The sequence below is a fragment of the Coccinella septempunctata genome, chromosome 9, assembly GCF_907165205.1.
Source record: "Coccinella septempunctata chromosome 9, icCocSept1.1, whole genome shotgun sequence".
NCBI classification, from domain to species: domain Eukaryota; kingdom Metazoa; phylum Arthropoda; class Insecta; order Coleoptera; family Coccinellidae; genus Coccinella; species Coccinella septempunctata.
Window position 1 is genome coordinate 12,490,386 of NC_058197.1, and position 19,198 is coordinate 12,509,583.

Below are 19,198 nucleotides of genomic sequence, written 5' to 3' on the forward strand. Positions count from 1 at the left end.
TTGAACTCGATGTCGATGGTAATGGGGTGACTTTACACTGCACCTGGAGATTGCTCGAATTCGTGAATGTCTGCTGGCGTCATTGGAATATACTGCGCCACAAACGTCGAGGAAGTTCGGGAATGTTCACTGATGAGAAATCATATGTTTACTCTCCTATATCCGCTCCCCGTTGCTCCTTGTTTGATAACTTTTTCAGTTCCAGACAAGTTGAAGAAGTCTAAACACAACTGTAGACAGGCTTCGGGATCATCCCTCACCAGTACAGTGCAATGTTAGATATTACAACCGGAGGATGAATGATGATTTTCAGAGTAGAAAGATATCAATTTGATCTTCTCGTGTGAGACAATTATTTGAAATTTTCAATATCATTTGAGGGTATGAAGCCCATGTTATGACTGAGGAATTGGTAATCATTTCATTGCGTCTTCATGAGAAGAGCAAAGATATTTAACTTTGTTGAGTATTGAGTTTTGGTCGCAAAATGGCGAAGGCGTTGGTCACGAAACCAACAAAAAGGATTCGTAATTTGCCATATGAACAGGGTGTCGGCCAATAAAGACCTTATATATGTAGAATTTTAAAAGCTTTCGAAAAAAAATTTCCAGTAAAATTTGTTCTGGATAAACCAGTCTTCAATAATTCATTATTAGTTTACTCATTTGTTGAGTGGCAATACAAAGTTACCTTTATTTGAATGGGACACCCTATATTTCATTCGACTATAGTATGTATCAGTATGAACAACCTGTATATTTTCATACGTGAGACGGCAAGGCCTGTGAAACCTTACATCATTATTAGAACGTGCCTCAGATAGATAGAACTGATCTTGAGATAACACGTAATCTGTATCTGTATGTTTGTAACCATTGTCATTCATATTTATCAATTCATGATGTATTATAAACATAACACGTAAACAATGTATAAATAATATATAGCATTTGGCTAAGGAAGATTCCATTAAGTGTGTGTATTCATTCATTATTGAATTACATCATACAGTTGTATGTGCTCCGTTCAACATGTCTTAAGAAATAAACACCCTTTGATGAGTCTGCCCAACATTATTCGTCATCCCTCCACCGCATAGACGATTAGCCGAACCTACCCTAGTTGGGTACATCACAAGACATTGAAATAGATTTTAAGAAGTGAAAATCATGAAGCCCTTTCTATATGGAGTGTCCCATCTGAGGAAAAAGAGAAAATTATGCACTTTCAAAATTTGCCAATACTGCTTTCGAGCTCTCGGAATTGATCTGTTTATAAAAAAGCTCAAAGTTGAACAATCCTCATTTTGTTTGGCAAAGATTTCAATTCTATGGCTAAGAAGATAACCTTCTTACAGTATTTCAAAGATTGGATAATTTTTGCTGAAAATTATCAATAAATTCGGAACGGTCAATCTGAGACCCATAAAACTATACACAGGGCGTATTTGGAAGTGTGGCTTTTTCCAACAGAAGGAAGAACTGATCAAAATGAAGGGTTTCACCAAATATCACCTATGCAAAACTTTCAAAATGACAAAGTTGAAAAAAAATTTACAATTTACAATATTTACTGAATAGTTCCTAATACGACCCTAGACCGTTTGTTAGCTGAATTATCGCAAAGCAATGGGAAAAAATTGATCTCCTGATTCGACCATGTGGTTTCGTTTAGGATATTGGCTCGTTCGATGTTGACGTGGTAATGAAAATGGAAACTTAGGATTGCCGAATTGTTCTCATTATTTTTTAGTAACTTACACGATTTTATGAAATGGCTCATTTCGATACCAACTGACAGAAGAGACTTAGGACACAAGTGGAAAAAATAGGATAATACTTCAAAATCTCATCTATAAAATTCGTCTAAATTATTCATGAATTTTATCACAATGGGCATCACAAGCTTCTTGTTCGAACATTCCAACAATCGTCGTGAAAATGGGATGAAATGGGGAAATAACATATCACTATTTCAAAATAACTAACATGAGCACTTTCAAGAAACTGCCTCGATTTTCAAAATTTTTTTTTCACCCTAAATTGCACGATCCAACAATTATAATTCTCTCAAAAGTGACCTGATGCATCTAATCCGATGAAATTGGTACTGAACCATTCATTGTCCAGCCATATGTTTATGTTTTGTTTCGTTTTTGCAATGCCGGAGTCACCTTCCACAGTCCTGTACTTGAAATTCAATGAAATTTTGTCAAACTTCTAGGGGTTGTATCTCAGTCATCTCGGATATTTTATAGAGAAAATTTTTGGTTAAACGACTTATTTTGATGAGTTATACCTTCTGTAAAAAAAAACCTCACCTTTGAAAACACCCTGTATATTTGACTGCGACTTCTTAAGCTCTATTTAAATATCGAATGAAATATGGTATTCCATTTAAAAAGAGGTAACTTTGATTTCAGAAAAATGAGATAGTCGTATTGTATTAGTGAATTATTGAAGACTGATTCCAATTCGAACAATGATACTGTAATGACTCAAAGTTAAAGAAGAAGGATAGTTGTATACAACCGTATCGAAAGTTATCTACCAAATAACAAAAAAAAAATTGAAGGCTATTTGGAGTGTTGTATTTCAGTAATTTTGAAGGAAATTCATCAATAAAAGCTCATGGACAAACTGAGTTATTGGAATATATTCATTCCATTTCGACAGGGAAAAAACGATTGAGTTGAGAGATTAACCGAGATTGCAAAATGGCGAATACTCCAGTAACAGAAGGTTTTGGTGTATCACAACTTATTTTGAAGGTTTTCATATAAACTTCACGTGACACAGGGAAATTGTACTTCAAAATTTGTTCCATGTAGCACAAATTCAGCTGAGGCTAGCACAATTTTCAAAGCTGCAACTATAGTCAGTGCGAATTCATGCAAGACGATCAGCCAATCAGGTTATTCTTTTCTAAAGTCTGTCTAATGGACACTTTTTCTTACACCGAGAATGCGTCAACCAAACGAAAAGAAATCAACAAATCCGCTTTGTACATTTCCGTATCGGAAAAGTCTCTGACAAGATTCTCAACGAGAGAATGATGCCATCAATCTTTCATCTCAATGGAAGGCTTTTTCAATTCCAGAAGAAAAAACACTCTACCAAACTATAAATTTCCAATATTCGAATCCCCGGATAAAGCGGATATACAAATTAAGGAGGAAATCGCGCCTGAAAAATGCGTCAATCGAAACGGAAAACTCCACGCATTTTTCTGCAGCGTTAGCCCCCTATGAATATCCAATCTATCACTTTCATTTTTATGTTTTCACACCCGCCGGATCCGTACCGTATTTCCTCACCTTTGTGCCTGCGCGACATTGAGCGAACGTTTTCATCTCGAGACACCGAAACGACTTATCGTTTACGTAAGCTGCTGCGATACTTCATCTCCGAGAATTTGGGGGATATGGGGCGAAAAAACTGTATTTTCACGCTCTATTGAAAATACTCTCGTTATCCTTTGAATGTCTGAGAAACGATCGAATGGGAAGTATGCAATCGTTTGGCTGAATCGGAAATGTCGCCTTCCATTCGGAGAAAAATTTCTCTATCACGAAATTATCAATTCTAGACCTGCTTGTAGGTATATTCACCCTCTTTGTAGGTATATTTGCCCTCTAGTTAAATTAATGCTTCTTTGATAACCCACAGACCTAGTGGAAATTCGTGGAAAGAGCATTTTGAAATTGGCGGAAATTTAAGCATTGCAGTATTTTCGATTTTTCTGCTTAATCCCATTTCTGGATATTCTGAATGAAATCTACAGAAACCTTCTATTACGCAGCATCAGAATTATGTAAATTCTTTAAATCAAATACTGTTTTTCTGTAATTATGATTTCCCGATCGTGAATGTTAGCCTGACTCGGGTTCGTCAGGCGTGTTTTGTCCCAGTCGCTAGCCACACCTTGCGGACAGGAAAAAGAACTCTTCGTCTGTCAATCTCCAGAGTGATATTGAGCAACGCAGAGTGGAGTGCCTTGTGTATTCTCTATCAGCGAGGTGATAACCACGAAGCTTGTACGGAAGGAAGGTTAGTTCCCTGTTGTCCTTTGGAACACCCTTTCTGCTACCAGATCAGTGGAGATTCGCCTAGGTTTCTTCTTAAACCCGTTAGGGTAAGCAATTGCATTTTTCCCTGATCAGATGCTCGATATCCATAATAAGTTACACGTGCGTATCAAATATAAATTCTTATTCCTTATATTCAAAAAATATGAACTGAATCGAAAACGAAGGAATCTTATTCAACTGAATGAAATAATTCATGCAGTTTAAAAGTGGAATGTCTAGGTCAAGAGGTATTTATTTTTCATTTTTTGTAGAACAAATGTTGAACACAAATAAGCAAGGAGAGTAGCATCTTATGGATCGAAGATTAGCATAGAAATTCATTAGTTTGTCGTTTATACAATGGCATCAATACGCCACTTCATGCACTTCCTTGTTCATATTTTATAGACATTTGTTCCGGAAATTAGATCATGACTCCTAATATGGTTTTAATGATTGCACCATTATCTAACTCATGCAATGCTCTTAAAAGGGGTAATATAATAAATTACACACGAAACCTATTCTTTTTTTGTCAATTATGTATAAATAATCTTTTCAATTCTTGAACTTCATCCATTATTGATATACCGAGTATGGAATTATTGGAATTCGATGTTTAACCCTCGTAAAACATTATTGTTGACCTCATTTTAGAAACTTAGATGTAACCTGCATAAAATTCAGATTTAGGAAGCAATACAGAGGGAGTTAAAACCAACTAGAATGGTCACGATATAGTCGTATCAATGAATCAGGATCACAGCGAGGGATATTGCACTTCGAATTTAGAAACTTTGTAAGGTTATCACGTACTACCCGTTCAATTGAAACATTGTTGATATAGATCTTCATTATCGAATAACAGTTGGAAAATTTCGATAGTTACTCCTTGGATTCCACAATTGATAAAGAGCTCCTATCAGGTGGAATATTTACGGCTAACTTATATGGAAATGAAGTTTCAGCATATTCGTTATTTCAATTTTAATTCAACTGGAATGGACAATAGTAGAGCGTATTCAATAAAAATTTTGAATGAGCAAATAATAACATCGGCTCAATGGAAGAAATGAACAATTTTCAAAATACTGAAATGCTGATAAGTTATTTAATACTTGGTATTTCCGCCCCTCGCGTTAATTACAGCTCGGCAACGAAGGTTCACACTCAAAATGAGTGATCTTGAAATGTTCTGATCTAATCCTTCCCAGATTTCTCCGAGTTGGATTCCTAAGAGTAGCTGGATGATTTTATGAATTTCTCAGCCTTCTATTGAGGTTGTCCCAAACCTGCTCAATTGGACTTCTTGCTGGCCATTCCATTCGAGAGACTTCAACCTCTTCAAGGTACTCCTGAACGATGCGCGCACGATGGGGTCTGGCATTATAGTCCATAAAAATGAAATTTTCACCAATGTATGGGGCAAATGGCACTGCATGCTCTTCAAGAATGTTCCTTATATACTTATCAGCATTCATAGCTTCATTATCAACGACCACTAGGTCTGTGAGAGCAGTCAAAGATATTCCACCCCATACCATAATCGATCCTCCCCCGAAAACAGTAGTATTCAGGAAATTGCACTGAGCATATCTTTCATGTGGACGTCTGTATACAAGGGAACGTCGATCACAATGGTAGAGGCAGAATCTAGACTAATCTGTGAAGAGAACTCTTGCCCAATCGGCCTCTTCCCAATGGATATGCTCTCTCGCAAAATGCCAACGCGCCCTTCGATGGGCTGGGGTAAGAGCTGGGCCTCCTGCCGCGACTCGAGGTCTTAATTCATATTCTCTGAGGCGATTTCTTTTTGTCTGAGTGCTAATTTGCACCTCATGAGTTTGATCAAGCTGAATTTGAAGGAGGCGAGCGGTTGCAAACCTTTGTCTCAACGAAGAAACTCTCAAGTAACGTTCTTGAATAGCAGTTGTTACCCGTGGTCTACCCTGTCCTGGTCTTCAGACATTTATATCTGTCTCCCTGAATCGCTGCAACTTTCTGGACACTCTTGTATGGGAAACTCCAAACCTTTCTGCAATTCTTGTGTATGTCCACCCTTCTTCTCGCAAAACTACCGCTTGGGCACATTCCTCTTGGGTCAAATTGCGTGTTTCGCGTTGCATAGCGATCGAGTGTAGAAAATCAAACGAAAGAAAAACTATTGATCATCAGAATTGATCGAGAACAACTGATTTTAGAATGGAGCCAATACATTCAAAATCTGATAATATCATCTTTTTTTTTATTCCTGCTGGCAAAAAACATCTGTATTGAAGACAACCGTTGAAAGTGGATAACATATGCATGCATAATTCTGATAAAAATAATTATCATTGAGAACACCTTCAGTTGTAGAAGAAATTTGAGATTTTCATAATGTGCGTTAATTTTTTTGCGCAGTGTATGTTACAATAAATACGTGGTATAAGTCGAACATTTTGAGAATTGGGGGTAGACTTACTCAATTTCACTGGTAACTCGTGTCTTCCGGAGTAGAAATTGGTTGAAATTTCCTCCCTTTCATCTCGTTCGTTTCATTGCATTCGATCTGGAAAAAAATAATCAAAGTACATATAAATTAGTTGATCAAATTTTATTAAAGCTTTTTCTGAATATATTAGTATTATAAATAACAATAATAATTGATGGCGATCGAAAACTATCAAATCATATTGCCATCCAAATCAACCCTCTATTCAATAATAGTTTTTAACTACACCCCAAAGACACTTTCACAAGAAAAAGACCAATTTAATTATGAGAAGCAACACTACTCATATTCAATGGTTTAGAGAACATCAACTATCAACTATCAGCTAATGCTCAATGAGTTCAATCTTCGTGCATTGACACCCAGGGCTTGGACCCTGAGCCATTGTCTCCAGAGCGCCCTCTGTTCCACACTCTAAGCAAAATAAATTGATATCCATTATCCTCCAGCGTACACACATCGCAGCAATGCTCAGATCGGCTCCAAACTCAGACGGAAGGGACGCCAGAGAACAAGATAAGTACGTCCCCCGTGGACTTAGAGCCAGCAACGGCCACATCATCAGATACCCGGTATCTCTGTTTTATTAGGTTCGCTTTTTGACGTTCACCGTGCCTCTCGGATCTCCGGAGACCTTTCCCGTTGGCGAGCTATGAATCCCTTGACTAATTGTCTGGAAATTGTTACCCTAATAGGGACAAGATAAATTTCGCTTTATCGTATTCTCGAGTTTGATTGATTCCCCTGATAATTGAACCAGTTGAACGTGACCAGAATCGTCAGGAATGGAGATTTGGTTCGATGGCTGTGAGACTGCGTTCTCCCTATCCCGTCCAATGATTTTCCAGGTAGAGGAAAACGGGAGCTCTGTGAAGACTGTAACATCGAGAATTTTGGTCTAAATTTGACAGTTCTACCATAAGGAAATTGGAAAAAAGCATTAACTAACTTCTTCTATTTCATTTGGTGAACGAAGTACAATAAACGAGTTACCGCAATTTCGTTGGCGATGAATGATGTATATTCGTCTTTTGATTTCATTTTCAATAAGAATGATACATTCAGCTTGCCTTAACTCTGGTATTTATTAAAAAATTGTAATCGTTTAATATCGTTTATTATTCTATTTTATACAAGTGTTAACAGATTCAAATATATTCTAATCAACCTTGATAACCTATATTCCGAAGATGATTCCATTCGATGAAATAGTTTTTGTGATATAATTTAAAATTACATTTTTTCATGTACTTTCAACAGCCTCTGTATCTATTCAACCGTGGTGAATTGAAAAAAATTGGTGGAGAAAAAAAAAGTTTCTTTTCACCTCAGGAATCTTGAAGTCAAAGACTCACCATGTATAGGAGTTATAAATTCCTTTATTGCATTCCCAAGATCATTCTTTTCGAATACATATCCAGTAATCATATAAAAACAGCTAGTCAATATTTCCAGTTTCCAACAACTCTCAAATTGAAAAACCTTGCTGCAGAGATGCAATTTGGGTTATCACTGCATATGCAAGTTTAAACTGAATAATTATGAGTTTAATTCACGATTTTTTCAAATTCACCGCGGAAACTATTCAAAATCATCCTTCAAATATGGGGTTTTAAAATTTAAATCGCTTTGTGTGGAGTTTACGATTTGGCAACAGCGCATACAAGACAATGAAAAGAACCATGTCCGATCAGCTTGTTTATTAAATAACAGCTGTGGATCTACAGGCGTGCACTTACTGGCGAGCTTCAACTGCAACCGGCCATAAAAATCCCATAAAATTTTACGACCTTCCTCGTTCGTCGCAGATTTCATGGACAGCCATCTTTGTCTATCTTATCAAGATAATGCATTTGTTGTCCTTTATTATCAAGGCATATTTCAGTCGATGTTGCCAGCTTGTGCAATTCTCACAAAACGCTTCAAACTCTAAATACCAATTTTTATTTTTCATTTTTAAGTGCTTGAAATAATTTTTTTTTGGGAAACGGTTGAAATGGTTATTTCAAAATGTGACGTTTCAGAGATATTTCATAAAAAATACATCATTTTCGTCAGAAGGAGTATTCCCTATTCTCAGCATTTCATGAAGATTTCAACATAACACTGTATTTGTAATGACCATTCACTTGTCTCACCGAGGCCTCATTCATAGACTTTATTTTTAACGATTCAAGATAATCACCCTGCCGGCAGTTCAATATAAAGCTAAATGAAATTTCATGTTTGAATTAACCTCCAACAAGGCCTAACATAATGTCATTCTATTATTCTTCATGAATTCAATTTGACTACAAAAGTCGTTAACTTACGTAAGATACAGAGGTACACAAGTAATTCCAGTTTACGCAAACTTCCATGTTCATTACATCGTCTTGAGAATGGAATAGGATCACGAAACATAAACATGGCGTTAATAAGGCAGAGGGGGAATAAGCATAGCAGGGCGCTCGTAAAAGGGTACTAAGCCCCATTCTGTTTAATAAAGATGCGAGTTATGTCATGATGTCAATTTTAAGGGACAACTCTGAAACCAAAAACTTCTCGATGTAACCTCCGAATCAACAATGGACACTGTTTGATTTTCTCCACGCCTACAAAAAATATTTTTCGTCAAGCTCAACACAAAATGATGAACGTGGTTTGATTGCTGGTGTTCATAATAATCAAGAATGGATAGTGATAGCGATAAGAATATAAGTGGGATTATTATCAAGTTTGTAGTTCAAAGAATGGGACGTAGCCGAGGCCAGCAAACAGGTGAATAATAGGGAATACTCCTTCTGACGAACATGATGTATTTTTTATGGAATAGCTTTGAAACGTCACATTTTGGAATAATCATTTCAACCGTTTCCCAAAAAAAAATATTTTAAGCACTTAAAAATGAAAAATAAAAATGGGTATTTGAAGTTTAAAGCGTTTTGTGAGAATTGTACAAGCTGGCAACATCGAATGAAATATGCCTTGATAATAAAGGACAACAAATGCATTATCTTGATGAGATAGACAAAGATGGCTGTCTATGAAGTCTGCGACGAACGAGGAAGGTCGTAAAATTTTATGGGATTTTTATGGCCGGTTGCAGTTGAAGCTCGCCAGTAAGTAGGCGCTTGTAGATCAACAGCTGTTATTTTATAAACAAGCGATTTGAATTTTAAAACCCCATATTTGAAGGATGATTTTGAATAGTTTCCGAGGTGAATTTGAAAAAATCATGAATTAAACTCATACTTATTCAGTTTAAACTTGCATATGCAGTGATAACCCAAATTGAGGAGAATTCCCCATTACTTTCATAAGGGTATGTAAGGTCGAAATAAAAAATCTAATATGAAACGTGGCAAAAAACTGTCTATTGCCTCGCCTGATCACTAGCCTCGGATGCGCATTTGCAGGCTCGTCCAAAATAGACAGCTTTTCGTTCTTGGAACATAAATAACTATTTTCGTCGACCTCAACATGAAATGACATTTCACGTACTAATTTCCGAACGAAAAGTCGACTATTTTTGAAGGCGAGTACTTTTCGTCCTGATTCACTTTTCGCCCTTAAACATTTTTTGTCTGCTTTGTTCCTCGCTTAGTTAGAGATGCGAGAGTGGTTGCGTCTCTGCTATTCATTTGCAGGCTAGTCTGTGATAGACAGTTTTTCGTCCTTGGTACATAAATAACTATACAGGGGTGTTCCAAGCAGGGAAAAAATATTCAAGTTTTCTTTTGTATCAATTCGGCAGTATTTATTTATTTGTTTTTCGAATACGTCCCAAACGCAGAATGTCCTATGTCGGAGGGTCTAAAATTTTTTTCGTTCTCGATTCCCGAATTCCGCACACACTCTCCATTATTCGGCTTCGGTTCCCGATTAATCCGGAACACGCCAGCCAGATTCAATTTCTTGCCGATCGCGATCGATCGATCGGGCAAAAACCCCGGGATAATCCCGTGTCAGCGATACAAGTTTGTACACGTCCAACTAAGAGTCTGTTCTTGCTAACGACCCTCTAGCGTAGGTCATTAATTCCGCAATGTTTCGAAATTGGCGTTCGGGCACGCTGCAGCCAGCGATCATCAATATTACCCGGACTCTGGGTCGTCTTCTCGGGACTATACGAAACTGCCGGGTTTTCTCCGATGAAAAAATCGGTCGGTTGAGATATGGGGCCGTCTGATATAGGAAGGAGTTCGTTTGGAAATGGTGCATTCGTGACTGAACGACGTTCTATTAGGGGTGAGATTCCAGGATTGCTCGGAGGTAAAGGGAGGTTTAGGAAGATTAGTAGTTATCCATAATCTTTATACTGCGCGATTCTCCTCAAAAGTTTGAATTCGATGCATTAAGAAAATTAGGAAAGAGGACTAAAGAGCTTTAAGGTTTATCTCAATGAAAGAAGGTTTCTAAGTTTGTTTCCGTTGGCGTAAAATCCCTCGCGCGTTCTAATCAGTCTAAGCAATTTTTAATCTTTTCTTTAGAAACCAGGAAACTGACAGAAATTAAACTGAGCATACATTCAATGGAATGAATGAGGCAAAAATTTTGGTGTTCCTTCACTATAACTGCAAGGGGTAAAAAAGTCAAACCTAAAATTTGTTTCGCAAGAAACTTTTTTCCTTATTCATATTATACCATTGATATTAGAAAAAATAGCTTGATATATTTTGAACCAATAAGGTCTCTTGTGAATCCTAGCTTAATGTTTGGTTTTTAAGAAAAAAATTATCAGCAGCTCAATAAATACATACACGTGTATTAAACGTCAGATGTGGTAAGTAGAGAACGTTGAATAGAGGTTACTCGTTAAAATTCGTGTTTGCGAAACCTAAATTCAACCTTTTTTTTGATGTAGCATGCAAATTAGACGAACTACCCTCTCCTGAGGGGGAACAAGTGTGGGGAATTTCACTCCCCTGAGCTCGAGACCCACTAAAAACCCTTAACTGCTTCTTGAATTTTGGTTCCGGGCATTTGCCTATAAACTGTTCATCTCTTAGTCGGTTTTCTTCTCGCACACTATCGTGCTGGGATTTATGTGTTTATCCTCTAATGGATAACACTTTATTGGATTTTTCAATAAGTTTATGTTCTTATTTTAATCTCTTCTTAATTGATCTCTTGGTCTCCTTCGGTAAATTCGCATTCTCCTCTTGTCTTCCTCTGGGTCGTAGTCCACTAGTCTCCTGAGTTCTTGATTCGGATGGTTTTTCGCTGTTTCGAGTAAATACTCTGCTTTTCTGTTCATGAATTCCGTTATGGTTTCCCATTTTAGGTCCCTATCAATCTGTCTATTCCTGACAAACCAAGTTGCATCTATTGCACATTGTTTTGTTTTCAGTGGCCTGAATTCTTTTGATGTGGCTCTTTGCCGCGAAACCCCAGGCAAATGATCCATAAGTCAGTTGAGGCCTAGCAACGGCTCTGATTATCTTCAATTTTGTAACTCTTTCGACATGTGGCTTCTTCTTTCTATTAGAGGGTAGAGTTTATTCATCGCTGCTTTCGTTTTGTCGATTGCTTGTTTGATATGACTTTTCCAAGTACGTCTCTTGTCAAGCGTTATTCCTGAATATTTGGATTCATTTTTCCAGTCGATTTCTTCGCCGTCAACTTCTAGATTCGTTGTGAGTCGCAGTCTTCTCTTCTGTAGTAATATTGCTTGGCTCTTTTGTCCATTGAGCTTGATTTTCCACTTTATGCACCAGTCATTTGTTTCGTCAATCGTTTCTTGTAGAACTCGTTCTATTACTTCTGGGTTGCGGTGTCGAGTTGCTATGCCTGTGTCGTCAGCATATAACGTTAGCATGGCTCTTGGATTCTTCCCAATATCGTGAATGTATATGTTGTACAGAAGTGGCCCAAGTACTGACCCTTGGGGTACTCCAGCCCCTATATCTCTTGTTGTGGAGCATTCTCCTTCCACTTTCACGTAAAATCTTCTATTTTTGAGATAATTCCGGGTCAACTTGCATAATTTGATCGAATATCCAGCACATCTCATCTTATATATTAATCCTTCATACCATACTCTGTCGAATACTCTGGCGACGTCTAGTAAAACAAGACCTGTAGCTTGTTTATTTTGGAATCCCTCTGTAATGTATTCTGTGAGCCTTAATAATTGTTGCTCTGTTGAATGCTCTCTTCTGAATCCAAACTGTTCTGGTGGTATTAGTTTCAGATTTTCGGTTTCCTCATTTAGCCTCGTGGATATAATTCATTCTACTACTTTTCCTAACGCCGACAGTAAATTGAACCACACGATGATTTCATCTATTATTATCAATGTATATGAGTCAACTCGTTACTGTTAGAAACACCTCCTCTTCGCGCTTTTACAACTTATATTCAATACCCCCTGAGTATCCACGCCAGCGGGGTGCTTCAGCAGTAGGAGTGGAACTCAAACCGGGGAGTAAGGGATGACGGGAGGCTGAAGTTACAATGATATAATATAGAAAAAAAATTTCGTATCGTCTTACCTATGGTTTCGGTTGGCCACTTCCACTCGTAAATTCCCAGAAAAACAGAAAGAAATATCACCCAATAAAACAAAATTATACTCCGAATCGTAAAAAAACTCAAAAAAATAAATCTTCTCGGAAGAAACGCGGTTATCTTCCAATTCAGGATGTTTTATACGGTGCGACATCGGAAAACGGAATAAAAACGGTGCGGAATGTTTACAATTCCGAACGATGTCGGAATCCTGAATTGGAAACTGAAAATATTTCTCTCCAAAATTAATTCGAAATAAAATTACTTAAAAATGAAACTGAAAGGAGTATTCTAAAATGAGGGGGTAGGTTTTGAAACTACCTTCTCATTACACACCGCTTAAATTTTTTCGCAACTATTCATTTACACCCAGTATGTGACCAATGTCTGATGGAAATTTATTATTGAACCGATTTACACGGAATTTTTCCTACAAAAAACATCCAAAACAAGTGTTTCGTTAGTAACATACATCTGCAGGTGGTTTAAAGTGCAATTTCATATTCCTGTTCCAATTTTGCACGTTGGAGAGGAAAGGAGAATCCAAATCCCCCGATTATCGGCGTCGATCAAAAGGAAATCAGTCTCCGGGGGCGGCTGTCAAAACGGTATGCCGATAACGTCCCGCCGTCGAATGGAAAAACTTGGAAATTCGCCGGCGCCGCAGGGTCGGAATCGAATTTTTCGTCAAACCGGCTAATTTCGCCTTTGTCGAGGCCTCCTCAGACGTGGTCCTTTTCATGTTGCGATTCAGGCCGGGGCCTAGCGCGGCAATCTAATTCCGAGTTTTCCCGCGAGTCAAGCGGGTCGTTGTCGAAGTTTACTTCGCATTTATAATAATTGAATTCTGTCGCCGGTGGAGGTGAACAGCGAACTTGGATATCTCGTTATCGGCGGATGTTTAGACAAGCGCGAATCCGCGCTTTCATATTCGGAACGGCATTCGAGATACGCGCGAAGTTGGAGAACATTCGCTCCAGGTCCGTCAGAGTATATTCGGATCTCGAGACGAAGCTGCTCAATTTGGATAATGATACGATATATAGAGGCAAATAAAAAAACTATTCCGTATATGTACTGATGCTTCAAGCTTAAAAAAGGTTCATTCTGTTACAAACATCTTGAAATCAAGGTTGAATCTCGGATAGGGCCTCCCACAGCTCTTCGTAGTGCTCTTACTTCGGCGTTATCAATGAAAATTTTTGGAATTTTTTCCAAGTGTCCGTCAAAGCATTGGTAAGCTGACGTCTGAGGTGGGTCACGTAAGCGGTGTCATTTCTGTTGCTTTGCAGACCAGACATGTTCAAAACAATTTTGGTCTGGAGAGGCAGCAGTCCAATACATTCGGTTACTTCCATGCATTTCTATGCGGTCCTGCGAGCATGTAAATCTTTTGTTCTCTACCCTACTCATTCAAAGGAACCCAAGGAGGTCGTCAATGGTGTTGATAAAATCGACAACATCCCTAGAGGCCTTGGCCGTTACCTCGTGAGTATCCAGAACCAGTTTTCCCATATGAATGGTCTTAGGCCAGCCAGCTCTGGACACTTGCATACCCTGTGTTCAGCTGTTTCTGCTTCTGATACACAGAGCCTACTAATCTCATCTGCTGACTTTCCGTCGGTACAAATGATATTTGTACCGTATCAATTCGGCATCACGGGAGCTGGAAGCTAACGGTCAGAGTGTTTCAAAATCACGACCTCAATCTGAAGACCAAGACAGCTGTTTGCAAAGCAGTCGACCTCCCAACGCTTCTTTACGGTAGCGAAAGCTGGACACCCTACAGGCGACATATTAAACAAATTGAACAAACGCAACAACGTCATCTAAGACAGATAATGCACATCAGATGGTACCACAAAGTTTCGAATGCAACGCGCGAGTTGTACAACAATTCAGACTCAAGTAACGAGGGCCCGACTCAGATTGAGCAGCCACATTCTGAGGATGCAAGACACAAGACTCCCCAAAATGGCTCTGTATGGCGAATTGACAGAGGGAAACCGGAAACCAGTGGGCCAGTATAAGCGTTAAGGATACATCAAATCAATCCCTAAAATCAATTAATGCCAATCATAACTGGGAACAACTAGCGTTAGACAGGTCACAGTGGAGGTCTATGGTGCACAGTTATGATGGAGACTCGAGAAGAATACAGCGGCGGCCAGATCTGGTTGGTGACTATCTATGCCCTGAGTGTGGAAGGATCTGTAGGCCACGGTTGGGTCTCTTCAACCACAGGAGGGCGCACAGTCGCAATTAGCCCTAAGAAATCATAAGTCTGTTCTTTTTTTTTATGTCTTCTTGTAGATTTACTCCCGGTAATGGGATACAGCAATGAATGAATGAATTTGTACCGACAGTGCCATGTCAGTAGTCCCACCATCACCCGAAGCTCAGCTCGTGATAACTTCAGCAGCTTTATGGCGTAGGTCGGTGAATTCATCACGAATTTTTTTGACTGAGTAAGCCCAGGAGTGTTTCTCCAGAGGGTTATTCTGTTGTTCAACTCCTATTGTTGGACCGTTGCCTAATATTGGTATGTTTCAAGCCCACAGAAAGGCTCTGGTCCAGTAGGTGTTGACCCTGAGACTCTTTTTACAAGTTCATCGTATTTTTCATTTCCTTCAACACCACAATGCCCTGGCACCCATAGTAGTCACTTTATTGGCTCTAGCCAGTTGCTTTATGGTATAACTCCACTCCCATATCATCAGAGATCTGAGAGATCAGCTGTCCGTGGTGATAAAGATATGCGCCCCTTTGAGGTTTATTTTAAGACACTCCTGAGCGCATACGTGAACCAGTGTCTCGGTCTGTAAAATAGAGGGTTCACTTCCCAGGGCTTTAGTGATCCACAGTTCAGGTCCATATATGTGCGCCCGTTAACACAAACGCCTCATCAAACTCACACTGAGCCTCACTACCAAATAGAGTTGTCGCCGTCACCAAATGTTCATAACACTTTTGACCCCGTTCTTGCCACACTATCATCCGCCCATCAGAATCGTAATATCGACTCATCCTTGAACAGGCAAGATCTCCAATGTTCTAGTTCTTATGTTCGAGTACCCAATGATGTACTACACGCCCCTGCTCACCTCAATCGAGTGCCTGGCGAATTGTTTGTCTTCAAATTGAAGCTATGCAATCTATTGTGGATTATATGTTAAGAAATTTATCAGTAGCTTGCCGGAATGAGCTTATAATTCTGGATGATGCGGAGACGGATAAGGGATTTCGTAATGCAGTTAACCATATTAGCCGATCTTGTGTGACGGTTGTAGCTCTTGCTCTTAGATCCACATGATATATACAGCATTATAGCTATGCCATGCTCTAGTAACTACAATTTGCGAAACCGGAGCTGGTCATCAACGTCTTTTTGAGAGTAACTTGACAAAATGGAGTACATATTCCAAAAAACTTATTAAATTAGCGACGAAAAGGATACCGCTACTCCAAGGGAGTTTTTCTAATGATCAATTACTGATGGTTGGACAACATGTGAATTGAATTCCCTATATAGCATCGATGAATTGTTCTGGAATCGTAGAACACCAGTATACGACCACGTCCTAATACAATTCAATTAAAACCGACCTCGGCCGCAGGTTCCGAGAGCGGAAATCCGTTATTTACGTCTTGGGAACTGAAACGGGGCCCAACGTAAAAGGATTCGGCTGAACAATTCATTACGGGACCTTTCCCATAGTTAAATTACATAAAAGCAGGACTTACAACTCACTTTCCTCTCCAGACGATTTATGGCGGTTTTTGTTTTTTCGGGAACCATTTTTCTTGCCCTTCCGCGGCAGGAACGAAGGTGAACCGAATGACCCAATTTCACGGCATACACAGGAAGAACTACAGAACAGAGGTTCGGAGAGGCCTATATGTAGGAAAGATCTCCGATCGAGTGGAAAACAGCGCGGGTATTAGGTGAAAGTTGGATTGTTTCTTCATGTTTTTGACGTGAATACAATTTTCTTGTCGTGAAACTTCTATATCCTCTGGCTTGAAAATTTATCACAAATTAGTTCGGTACCACGTATTTTCATGGTCGAAATGTATTTATTTCAGAATAAAATGAATGAACAGAATATTTTAAGTATTCTTCACATTCGATACAACTCTTTTTCACCTCTCAGTTAATTTCCGAATGAAATTTAAGAAAAAATGCCTTGCCTCGCCACGCCTCTTGAGGCGATCCAATTTGAGGGCCGTGAAAAGTGACGCTTCTCCTCCTTGGAGAATTACAGCGAACCTGCAACGTCTCTAGACCTTTCAAAAAAATGTTTCTTTTTGCTCTGCAAACTAGACCTCCACAGCTTTTATTACCTTCTCTTTGGAAGAAAATTTACGACCTTTTAAATTCTCTTTCAGTTGAGTAAAGAGATGATAGTAGGATGGAGCTAAATCTGGTGAATAAGGGGGGTGTTCTAGTAAATCACGAATATTTTTCATGGACACATGAGATTTGTATGCAGGGGCGTTGTCCTGCAAAAAGAAAACACCTTTGGATAGCTTTCCGCGTCATTTCTCTTTATTTTTTTCCCGTAGAGTGGTCAGTTATGTCGAATTGTAATCTCCGGTTATTGCTCTACCCTTATCCAAACAATCAATCATGATTATTCCATGCCAATCCTAAAAAACTGAAGCAAGAACTTTTTCAGCAGATTTTTGGACACGAAATTTCTTAGGTCTTGGAGAACCAGAGTGTCGCCATTTCATCGATTGTTGCTTTGTTTCTGGATGGTAAAAATGTACCCAGGTCTCATCCATAGTAAATTAGGTTTAAGAAGTCTACATCGTTTTCAAATCGAGCACAGATCGAACGCGATGCTTCCACCCTTGCACGCTTTTGGTCAACATTCAAACATTTGGGGATCCACTTTGCAGCAAGTTTTCTCATGTCCAAATTGACGTTGATAAACGCACTCGTATGAAATGTTCAGTGCTTCAGATATCCGTTTTAGTCCAATTCGACGGTCTGATAAAATCATATCATGAACTGCATCGATATTTTCGGGGACTGACACTGAAACTGGCTTTCCCGATCATCTTCAATGGAAAATTTACCTCTTTTGAAGCTTGCAGTCCAATTTTTCACGGTCGCATACGAAGGACATTGATCTGCTTACCTCTTAACCCTTTTAAGACAGGTACTTGATCCTGATGGCTCGATACTCCAATTTTTCGATTTTCACAATTTCGGTGGACATCATCTTTCTTTTAATTTATTGCGTAACTCTGGTTTACTTTTTTGTCCTCAAACTTCACACTGACACTTCTAATGAGTTATTGTTCGTTGGTATGGTAACACAATATTTTTTTATGCATTGAACTGGTCTAGGCTAACTATAGATATCAATACATCTTCGTATTTGATTTAGACCCGTTTGCACCAAACGCACTTAGTGTTAAGTGTTCCTTAAAATGAACCCTTAACTTAAATTACGTTGCACCAACTGTAAAGTGACCTGTGATGACCACTTAGGTATTTAAGGGCGGGATTCTAACCTAAAATAATTTGTTGAACCCATAAACTGGCGGCAGAACTGCTGTGGTTTTTCTAACAACGTCAAGTACCTTTTATTTGACAATCCATTTCATTATCAATCATAACGCTAATTCAGCAACAAAAAGTTGTCACTCTTTGATAATAATATAATAGTCTACTTGACACTGACAGGACAAAAAAGTTACGTTAATGAAATGACAACGATCATCGGCAACCAGCCAACCAATCAAAAGGCTTTATTAGACTGAAAAGAAGTTGCACCAAAATAAAAAACTGAAATATCACTAGATATGAAAACTTAAGGGCCCCTTACTCAAGATTCTGTTAAGCCGCAGTCGTGCAACTGACAATAAAATTAAGCGTCCATTAACTTTAAAGTACGCTTAGTTGAGTACTCATTTAAAGGGGGGTTGGTGCAAACGGAGCTTAGATATATATTTAATATTACAATATCAGGAAATAAAAGACTTCTTTCTCACAATCTTTCAATATTATCATTCGGATAACTTTTGAGGCGGCTCAATGAGTCCCATCTTCAATGTGATGTGATGATCATTGTTTGCTATCTTTTTTAATATCCTATATTCGACGGGTTAAGAAGATCGCAGAACTCAGA

The 19,198-nt window shown here is 38.6% G+C and overlaps 1 protein-coding gene across 2 annotated transcripts in view; it reads right to left on the reverse strand.

Moving 5' to 3' along the window:
* The window catches only part of LOC123320510, a 72,120-nt gene that overhangs the window by 8,537 nt on the left and 44,385 nt on the right, over window positions 1–19,198 (reverse strand). For both annotated transcript variants that reach the window (XM_044907849.1, XM_044907848.1), the window contains exon 3: window positions 6,534–6,620. The gene's annotated coding sequence lies outside the window, so the exon portion shown is untranslated. The remainder of the gene's footprint in view (window positions 1–6,533; window positions 6,621–19,198) is intronic.